The sequence below is a fragment of the Ziziphus jujuba genome, chromosome 6, assembly GCF_031755915.1.
Source record: "Ziziphus jujuba cultivar Dongzao chromosome 6, ASM3175591v1".
NCBI classification, from domain to species: domain Eukaryota; kingdom Viridiplantae; phylum Streptophyta; class Magnoliopsida; order Rosales; family Rhamnaceae; genus Ziziphus; species Ziziphus jujuba.
Window position 1 is genome coordinate 2,730,863 of NC_083384.1, and position 11,802 is coordinate 2,742,664.

Sequence of the window (11,802 nt, forward strand, 5' to 3'; positions counted from 1 at the left end):
TTTTTAACCTAGGTAACCCCAATACATAATCCACAGATAAATCTACCCAAGGATAAGAAGGAATAGGTAATGGCATATACAAACCATGTGGTTTTAGCTTAGATTTTGACTTTTTACACGTGATATACCTCTCACAAATCCTCTCTACATCTCTCCTCATGTTCGGCTAATAAAAGTATTATTGTAATATGGATAAAGTTTTTGCTACACCAAAGTGTTCCCTTAAACCCCCACCATGACCTTCCTTAACAAGTAATGAAACAACAAAACTCATAAAAAGACCTATTTTGATATAGAATCAAAGCGAGATTTCTTATCTTCTTTATTTTTTTTTTCTTTTTTTTTTTTGGTTTACTGATATTTTATTGAAATAAAAAATAAATAAAAAAATGTATATAATAAAAAACGGAACTATGGATTCGTGCACAATGTATTTTTTTCTGATCCTATCTTTTGACTATGCTTGAGTTTCTTGTTCGACAAAAAGTTCATTTATATGCAATAATCGATTGGAGCGGGTATAGTTTAGTGGTAAAAGTGCGATTTATTCTATTAACCCCAGAATAGTTAAGGGGTCTCTCAGCTTGATTAATATTCCATTCTGAGCAAAAACTTTATTTCCTAAAAGCATTAAATCCTTTACCTTTCAATGAAAAATTTGAAGAAGAATATACATTCTCGTGATTTGTATCCAAGAGTCAATTAGAAATTGAAAAATTGGATTATGAAATTACGAAACATAATATATATTTTTTTAATTGGATCAATCAATATTTCCAATTGATTGAGTATGAGTAAAGGATCCATGGATAAAGATAGAAAGTGTATTTCTAATTGTAACTAAATCCTCAATTTTTCTTTTTTGTATAGGGAAAATTGAAACAAAATAGCTAATTAAACAATAACTTTGGTTTACTAGAGACATCAAAAAATTGTTTTAGCTCGGTGGAAAGAAAAACCTTTTCCTAAGGATTCTTTCAAATAGAAGTAGAGTACAAAGTAACTAGCTAGATTGTTATAAGGATCGTCTAGAAAGCGGGCCATTTTGAATGCATTCAGACTGAAAAGCTGACATAGATGTTATGGGTCTAATTTTTTATTTTTTTTAATTTCAATTGATATTTGGAAATTTATTTATCTTCCATAAAGGAGCTGAATGAAACCAAAGTTTCATGTTCAATTTTGAATTAGAGACATTAACAATGATGAATCAACGTCGATTATAATCCCTAGCCTTCCAAGCTAACAATGCGAGTTCGATTCTCGCTACGTGCTTGTGCTTACTTTCTCTTATCTCTATTCAGTATTTTTCAATATTTTTTTTTTTTATAGTCAAAACCTATAAATCTATATATCTAATACATATTTATATCTAATATGTATTTATATATTTTGATATGCATTAAAATATCAAATTTCTATTAAATATGTTTTATAGAAATATAAATAAAATGAATATAATTAATGTAGGGCATAGTTGAATACGCAATTTCCGGAATTCTTTCACATATTCGTTTCGTCCGAATAATAAATGTGAAAAGAAAATAAATACAAAAAAAATTAGAATGCAAAGCATCCATTGTGAGGTCTTCTAAACCTTTGGTATAGGTTCAAATCCTATTGAACACAATTTATTTCCATATATTTTTAGATTTCCATGTCAAAAAAGATCTTTTGAATAATTTGAATAAGAGGCGCTCTTATACACTTAGTACTTGTAATATGAGTATAATCTAGTTTATATATTATTTCCATGTATTTTCCATAAATTTAATATATATTATATATTTAATGTATGTTAATATGTGTATATAATTATTATGTATTTAATATTAATATTATATTTAATATAGAAATGTAATATATTATTATTTCTATATTATTATGGAAAATAATTATTACAAAAAACAAAAACTTTTATATTTTATAATTTTTTTTTGTATTTTATTTTAAAATAATTTAAATAATTATATAATTATTAATTATATATTAGAAAAAGTATATAATTTATTTATTATTATTAAAATTAGTATTAAATTTTAAAATTTGTATTAAATTAAGATTTAATTAACATTGAATTAAGATTGATAAAAATTAAAAGTGATCAATTTATTTTCTTTAATTACGATTAATAAAAATTAAAAGTGATCAATTTATTTTCTTTATACTTGTTCCTGAAGTAGAAAACGTTCCAGCTGTTCCTAAATAGCATCCTTCAAAATGGCTTTTGCTTCCTCAGTAAATGTCTTGGTAGAAGCTATGATTTCTTGGAACTGAGTTTTATTCATTTTTAAGTAATTACGTAACTCAACAAGAAATTTCCTTACTTGCGCAATTTCTAATCAATCAAGATAACCATTGGTTCCAGTATAAATAGTCATTATATATTCTTCCACCGCGAGAGGGGCTGATTGAGATTGTTTGAGCAGCTCATGTAATCGTTGACCTCTTGCCAATTGATTCTGAGTAGCTTTATCGAGATCAAAAGCGAATTGTGCAAAGGCTTCTAATTCTTCAAATTGCACCAATTCCAATTTTGATTTGCCAGCTACTTGTTTCATGGCTTTAATTTGAGTTGCGGACCCTACTCTGGATACAAAAATACCCACATTAATAGCAGTTCTGATTCCGGCATTGAATAGATCGGCAGATAGAATATTTGTCCATCTGTAATGGAAATTACATTAGTAGGAATATAAGCCGAAAGATCTCCATATTGAGTCCTAACTATTGGTAAAGTAGTCATTCTTCCTTCACCTAAATGAGCACTTGATTTAGCAGCTCTTTCCAAAAGGCATGAATGGAAATAAAAAACATCTCCCGGATAAGCTTGTCAGCCCGGTGGTCTACGTAATAAAAGAGACATTTGGTGATAAGCCTATGCTTGTTTTGAGAGATCGTCATAAATAATTGAAGTGTGTTATTCACGATACATAAAATATTCAGCCAGAGCAATTCCTGTATAAGGAGCGAGGTATTGTAATGTAGCCAGAGAATCGGCCGTTTTAGCTACCACAATAGTGTAATCCATTGCTCCCCTTTCTTGTAAAGCAGTCACCACCTGAGCCACAGAAAATGCTTGTTGACCAATAGCTACATAAATGCATATTATATTTTGCTGTTGTTGATTGAGAATTGTATCTGTGGTTACTACTATTTTATCGGTTTTTCTGTCCCCAATAATTATTTCTCGCTGACCACATCCTATAGGAATCATTGAATCAATAGCAATAAGTCCTATTTTAAGAGGCTCATATATCAACCGTCTCGAAATACTACCTAGGGTGGGAGGTTCAATTAACTGGGATTCAGAAGCTGAAATTTCACCTCGACATCAATAGGTTTAGCCAGAGCATTTATAACATAGCCTAAAAAAGCCTCACTTACCGGGATTTGAGCGATTTTTCTTGTTGCTTTTACAGAACTTCCCTCTTGTATCATCAAACCGTCACCCATTAATACAACACCGACATTATTTGATTCCAAATTTAGAGCAATGCCTATCGTACCTTCCTTAAATTCTACTAATTCCCCCGCCATTAATTTATCAAGACCATAAATATGAGCAATGTAGTCGCCTACTTGGAGTACAGTACTAGTATTTAAAATCTTTACTTCTTTATTATATTGCTCAATACATTCATGAATAATGTTACTAATTTCATCTGCTCGAATAGTTACCATGAGTATTTCTTAATTCTTTATTTTTGTTTGAAAGAAAAGTAATGCCTGCAGTAGAAAGACAAACCCTTTATTTCTTTCATCATTCCAAACATGCCAATATTAGTATTATTGGTACGTAAATGTAACTCGGTGTTCAAACAACTATTCAGAGTTCCTAGATCTCCTTGTAAGGCTTGTTGGAAAACCAGTTGTCCAACTTGATTAATAGCTTTTTATTGTTCAAAATGAATGGTTTCATTTTTGTAATTTTCTAATTGTTCCAAGGTTTTCTAAGTTGAATTAATCAAATTCAATTTTTCTCGTTCTATTTCAAAGTATCCATTCGCTCGAAACTACTCTGCTTCCATTTCTACTTTCTGCAAGTGGGACCAGGCTTTTTCCAGCCTTTCCACGGTCCCCCCGTGATACGAACCTAGGACGACCTGCTCCTAAACCCATATTATATTAGCCCATATCTTAATTAAGTTCAAGTTCTAATGGAATTGACCTCAACCCCTAACCAACCTGTGGTTAGAAACCTTAGTATAATGTAGACGCCACAATAGGGGATGGAAAACCTATTGATAAGTCAAGCTAAAACAACCAATTCTCTAATGGTGTTTTAGGTGTTATCAAATAACAAAGAGATAATTAATCTCACAAGTATTTTCTCAATCAAATCAAAGTTGTCTTCTTATTGAAAAAATAATCCTTTAAATAGGCTTTGAAAGAAATAAAATAAACCCTAAAAACCCTAGGAAAAACCGGCCACGCAATGAAGAATTCTAGCTTGACCGAATCTTTCCTTTTCCTAATCTAATTAATTAATTCCCTTATTTTCAATTAGGAATTAATTAATTTACAATGAAAATAATAAAATAATAACTTTCCTAAACTTATTTGTCCAGCAAATAAATAAATAAAAACCCCCCCAAAAAAAAAGTCAAACGCAAACTAGAAAATGAGTTGACTAGTTTGACAACTAAGCTGACTTATGTCTGATGTCCGAGCTAACTTATGTCCGCCTAATGTCCGAACTAAGTTATGTCTTTTCGAGCTAACTTATGTCTGTCCGAGCTAAATTATGTCTGCCTGATGTCCGAAGTCCGAGGTAAGATGTCCGAGGCATAGGTTAGATGTCCGAGGCATGGCTGTCCGATATAAAATGTCCGATGTATCAGCCTCCACCACTTGGCTGCTTAAAACAGGTCTTTTATCTTCAGTTATGGACAAGCCCTTTTGAGAATGAATTACTTTCTGGATAAAGGCAGCAAGGTTGTCCTTAAACCTCTTAGCTTGAGCCCTAGTGATCGGTCCAGCCTTCATCCGTATCAGATCAGTACAGCAGTGAGTTGTCGGTTGTGCGAGCTCGGGCGGATTCGCATCACCCTGCATAGTTCTTCTGAATTTTGAATAGTCTTTAAGATCTGTTGTTTTCGATTATCTAATAAATCACTTAATGAAAGTAGATTATCTTTCCATTCATTCCAAAACTTCCACGATCCTTTCCTGAACGAAACCTGAATCTTTCGATTCATTTGGCTCTCACACCCAATTACTTATGTATGGGGGAAGCTCCCTAGCTTTTTTTTAATGTAATAAGCCTATCCTCTTTTCTCTATTCATATTTATGAAAGTACAGAAACTGATCACTAATCCAAGAACATTCCAACTTTTTGAAATCATTTTTGGATTAACATATTCTGTATTAACATAGTAGTGGAAAGAGTACCACGCTCCATCTAGACTTCAAACAATTTTGCTTTAACCTTTTTAACAATCCCACATTATTGGTTGATAGAGAATCAAACTAGATTTACCAATGAATCACAAAATGCTATAGTTCTTAAACATGATTTCTTAATTTATTCAGAAGTAACTTGAGGAATCGTGCACCTTTTTGAGTTATAACGAAAAAAAGTGCAGTTGGTTGGATCCAGCCTATTCTTGAAATAAACAACTTGTACACACTCCCTTTCCAAAAAAAAATCAATACACCAAGGACTACACTTAGATTTATTGGATTTGTTGCTAAAATATCAATATTAAACTCAAAACTCCCGGTGAATGGCCAATAACCCAAGGAAAGGAAAGAATTGGTTACATTTTCCATATGATCTCCTCTTTCTTATTCTTATAGATAGACTAATTATCTATATATTTTTATTCTACTACTTTTCTAAATTAAACAGTAAAAGTTTAAATAAAAGGATTCGCAAATAAAAGCGCTAATGCCACAACCAGTCCATAAATTGTTAAAAGCTTCCATAAAAGCCAGACTAAGCAATAAAGTACCTCGTATTTTTTGCTCTGCTTCAGGTTGTCTAGCGATCCCCTCCACAGCTTGGCTCATGGTAGTACCTTGCCCAACCCCAGGTACAATAGAAACAAGCCCAACAGCCAATCCAGCAGCAATAACGGAAGTGGTAGAAATTAGTGGATTCATGAGAAATTCCTTGCAAAAAATAAATAAAATAAAGAACTAGTTAATGATACAATCAATCAATGAATTATGGCTTACTTATTCTATCGCTAATATTTATCCATTCAAAGTCACTAAAAACCCCGAATTGAAATAATAGTATTCTTGAAGCAATAGAACTGCTTCGATATATTCCTATACATGTAATTTTTGTTAATTCGTACAACTTTTGTTCGGCCAGTTCTTTCTTTTTTATTTTCTTTCTTAACCATTCTTTGAATTCTCTATTCCTTTTTGTGATTTAAATTCATTCAATATTCAAAAAAAATTATAGTCAAAATGGAAGGACTTATTTTCGAATCCCTATCGAAATTCATAACATAATAGTAAGGCAAATTAAATATATCTTTAATTCATATATACCTAGTTAATATTGAATATCACATATACATGTCTTTCCCCCATAATGTAAATCAACTATTGTATCTTAGATTCAGTCAGATTCTAGAATCATTCATCTTTCCCCCATAATGTAAATCAACTATTCGTATCTTAGATTCAGTTAGATTCTAGAATCATTCTTCGAAACATACATAAGAATTGTCTTATAACGATTAGATTACATACATCTAGTTCGACCCCCCCCCCCTCCTCCTCTAATCAACCCCTTTTTTTATAAATATCCTTTTTGTAAACCCTTATCTCCTATTTTTATATATCATTATCCCCCATGAGTACAATCAATCTAACTGACAAATTCGTTAGACATAATCACTGCATTGAAATATCAGGATTGAGTTGATCAAAGTTCATTAATTTATTATTTATTAATTTTTTTTGGGTCAATCGGTGAATTGAATGAACAAAACAATATCAATAGAAATGGATTGTTCATTGAAGGGTGGTATAAATCAACCAAACAAGAATTTGAGGAAATAGATATTTTAGATCTCTTTCCTTTTTATTTTTTATTTTTTTTATTTTTTACAATTCCTTAACTTAATATCATAATATTCTTTTTACTATTATGCTAGATTGTATATACTTTATTCTTATTTCAATCTTATTTGTATATTTTTTTTCCTTAAGTCTAAGTGGATTACTTTGAGACACGTAGACATGCCATCAGGGTAAGCTAAAAAAAAGACTATGTCGAAAACTAATCAATGATGACCTTCCATGGATTCGCCTATATAAGCTGCAACTAAGGTTGTAAAAATAAAAGCTTGAATGCCACCTGTAAACAATCCAAGGAACATGATAGGTATAGGAACCACTAAAGGCACTAAAGAAACAAGAACAACAACTACTAAGTCATCGACTAATATATTTTCGAAAAGTCAAAAACTAAGCGATAAGGATTTTGTGAAATCTTCTAAGATGTTGATGGGCAAAAAGATTGGGGTTGGTTGAATGTATTTACCAAAATAACCTAATCCTTTTTTTGAAAGGCCCGTATAGAAATATGCTACTGATGTGAGTAAAGCTAAAGCAACAATAGTATTTATATCATTTGTGGGCATGGCTAACTCCCCATGAGGTAACTGTATGATTTTCCAGAGTAAAAGAGCCCCTGACCAATTTGAATTGAATTGAAGCTATAGCGTCATCATTTGTCAGAATCGAAATATCTGCTAGATCTGGGTCACAATTTGTATTATTGGAATTCCCAAAGTCATACATTCACGAAGAGCTCTAGATTCTTCTTGCGGATCGACAATTATTACAATATCGGGCAATCCAGTCATATATTTAATCCCGTCGAGATATGTTTGCAAGTGAGATAATTGTCTCTTCAACACAGCCGCATCCCTTTTCGGAAAACGATTGAGTCTCCCCATCTTTTGTTCCATTCTTAAGTCCTTGAATCTTGAATTTGAAACTTGCTTGAATTGGATCCTTTCGATTTATATATGGAAAATATACTTACGAAGTTGTCCCAGTTTATTGATTAATACTAACCCTAGATTCTTACCTCCAAGAAATGAATCAATACATTTTACTCGAGCTCCATCATGTACGATTTACATCATGCCCAAAAAAAAATGAAAATTGAGAGTTCTATTGAAACAAAAGAAACGATTTCGAGTTAAGAGCACTTTCATTCATCCATAATTCCTGTACAATAAAAAATGGCGGATGTAAGAATCCACAACGGATCATGTCCTTCAAGTTGCACGTTGCTTTCTACCAATTGTTCTAAACAAAGTTTTACCATAATATTCCTTTAGTTTGGAACTAGTATGTAATTGATTCAATTATCGAATCATGAATAGTCATTGGTTCGGTCGATACATAGTAATCTATACTTTTTCTTTCTATATGAAAATATGAATGGCTAGGTTCTAATGAAGTCTCAAAACAAATTCAATTTAATCCCCAATACATATGTTTATTTTAACATATATTTTATTTCATTTTTTATTTATTTAATATAATAAAATATGACTACCACGAATAAAATAAAAAATTTCTTTTTGAATCTGCACCTTCAAGTAACTTGATAGTGATAAGATAAATTTACCAATTTCACACTTCTTCGAGTACTACGACCTCATAAGAAATCATCAAAAAGATTTAAGTAATTGAAATATTTCCAGACTATGGATCATTATTTGAATAACATTTAAAAGTAAGGACCACATTTTAGCATCCTAAGAGAAATCCATATTTGTATTAAACCATCAATGATTAAAAAACTAGATAGCTAAAAAATCGAATTTATTTTTTTATTGAACTAGTGGATAAAGATTGGTGTAAGGTAAGGTTGTTGTTTTTTCATACTGATTTCTACAATTGGAATTGAAATAACAATAATATGGGACCCCTATACAGATATACTAAAAAATTGTTACGAAAACGAATTATAGATATTTTATGTTAAATAATTAACATTTAGGGATCACAAATGGATCCAATTATATCTGTGTGTTATTTGAACACGATTCAGTTTGTGAAAAAGATATGATTCAAAGAATAATTATTAAGAATACTAATAAAATTTTTCCAATCCAACATTATACTTTTAAATAGAAAGGTGTTTTATTTTAAAAGGCAATCTTTTTTTCTGATATATAGCATTATATATATTATAATACTATAATGGGTTGGAGATGCTCTGGGACGGAAGAATTCGAACTTCCGAATAGCGGGATCAAAACCTGTTGCCTTACCACTTGACCACACCCCATTTCTATTCAACCCTAATAAACACTAATATTGGAATTGGTTGTTCGTCAACTCTATAAATATCTATAAAATATAAAGATTGTTGCTAGAATTTTAATATGTGTCGATATAGAATTAAATTGAATTTATTGATCATTACATAGAATTCAATTAAGATACTGTATGAAAGTATGATTTATTCTATTCTCTTTTGATTTGAGAATTGAAGGATTTTTTATTAGGAGAGTTCAAATCAAAGAAGGTTTTTAGGGTCTATCTTATTTAGTTTTATTCATTTTCCCTTCTATCAACAACTCAACTTATTAATAACACAATCAAAATAATACAATTATCTTCAATAACAAAAACAACAAAATATTTGTTATTCTTAATATATTTAGTTTGATCTGGATCTGTCTTAATTCTACCCTTTATTCAAACAGTTTTTTCATCACCAAATTGCCAAAGGCCTACGCTTTTTTGAATCCAATCGTGGATGTTATGCTAGTAATACCTGTGTTATTTTTTCTCTTAGCTTTTGTTTGGCAGGTTCTTGTAAGTTTTCGACGAGATCTTTTATAACGTCCTAGCCAAATTCATGATTGATTCGGAAAAAAAAATTCTAACATAAAGCTTGATAAGATTAGATAGGTTTTAGAGTATGAACTCTCGATTCCAATATTGAAATTTTTGTACAGCCGCGAGAAATTTGGATAAACCTATTCCCTTATGATGACCTTTTTTCCATTGAAAGTCCTTATTAAAGTACTCACAATGTCAAATTGTGGGTATGCAAGAAAATTTTTGGCAATGAAAAACTCCACTTATCCACTTATATTATAAATATATCAAATGCATTTTTTGAAAATTTCATTTTCTATTTCTTACAAAAAACTTTATTTCTTGGTGTCAAAATACAAAATAAAAAGAGTAGGGTATGCGGTCTAAAATAAAATTACGAATCTATTCTCTTTTTTCCTAGAAAATAATTTTAGAGATTGTGTAATGCTTACTCTCAAACTATTTATTTACACGGTAGTAATATTCTATGTTTCGCTCTTTATCTTCAGATTCCCATCTAACAACCCACGGCGTAGTCCTAGACGTGAAGAAAAAAAACCAAAAGAAAAAAGGTTTTTCTCCCTTGATTTTAAAATGTTCTTAGCTTAATAGGATTTTATCTATTCCACATTGAACTCGCGAGAAATTTGAAAGAAAAGAACAAGATATTGATGAAAACAGAAAGAGAGGGATTCACACCCTTAGTACGAAAAACTCGTACAACGGATTAGCAATCCGATGCTTTCGTCCACTCAGCCATCTTTCCCCCAATTGAAAGGATGTAATTACTATGTTACATCACGAAAAATAAGGCTTGAAAAAAGCCCTTCATTTTTTTTTTCTTTTCTTTAGCATTTTTTATATTTTTTATTATTTTATTACATATAATATATATATATATACAATAGTTTATATAATAGATACGGAATGATAATGATATAGAATCAAATTCCATTTATACCATTTAATTTAGACCATTTAGATAAAATAAAAGCATTTATATTATATAATTAGATTGTATAAAATGTATATAAAACGTATGCATATATGTTATATATAATTCTACACAGTCTTGTATAAAGAAAAGACTTGAAAGAGATATCAACAATCCAATCTACACAGTCTACAATAGTCCAATATATAAATCCAATATAAATGAAATAAATATTAAAAATTCAATATAAATCAAATATAAAAATGGAATCTATATTTGTTAATGTGTTTAACATAGATTTTTTAGATTTTTTGAATAGATTTATATAATTAATATATGTATATAATTAATATATGTTTAATAGATATATTCTGCATTTTATATAATATATAAATAGAAAAAATAATATATAAATAGAAAAAAGAAAAAATATAAATAATCAGAAAAAAATATTTATTATTAATAATAAATAATAAATAAAAAACCCTATTTGAGTTAGTCCGAAAAGGCCCTTTATTTCCACGGCTTGGCTCGATCAGTACCTAGCTGGGCCGAGCCTCTTTTGTGCTATTCAATCTTAATAAGATAAAATGATTTATTTAATTTGAAAGCAATGAATTTAAAACCAAAACAAAAGGCTTGTTATTGAAACAACAAAAGTCATAAAAAGACAAATTTTGATATAGAATCAAAGCAAGATTTCTTATCTTCTTTATTTTTTTTTCTTTTTTTTTTGTTTATTGATATTTTACTGAAATAAAAAATAAGTAAAAATATGTATATAATAAAAAACAGAACTATGGATTCGTGTACAATACATTTTTTTCTGATCCTATCTTTTGATGACACCCGAGTTTCTTGTTCGACAAAAGTCCATTTATAAACAATAATCAGATTGGAGCATGCATAGTTTAGTGGTAAAAGTACGATTCATTCTATTAACCCTCGAATAGTTAAGGGGTCTCTCAGTTTGATTAATATTCCATTCCGAGCAAAAACTTTATTTCTTAAAAGGATTAAATCCTTTACCTTTCAATGAAAAATTTGAGGAAGA

At 30.0% G+C, this 11,802-nt stretch overlaps 1 pseudogene; it reads right to left on the minus strand.

Moving 5' to 3' along the window:
• Window positions 1-2,878: 2,878 nt before the first annotated feature.
• On the minus strand, window positions 2,879-3,684 carry LOC132804142 (ATP synthase subunit alpha, chloroplastic-like; annotated as a pseudogene).
• Between the last annotated feature and the right edge of the window lie 8,118 nt (window positions 3,685-11,802).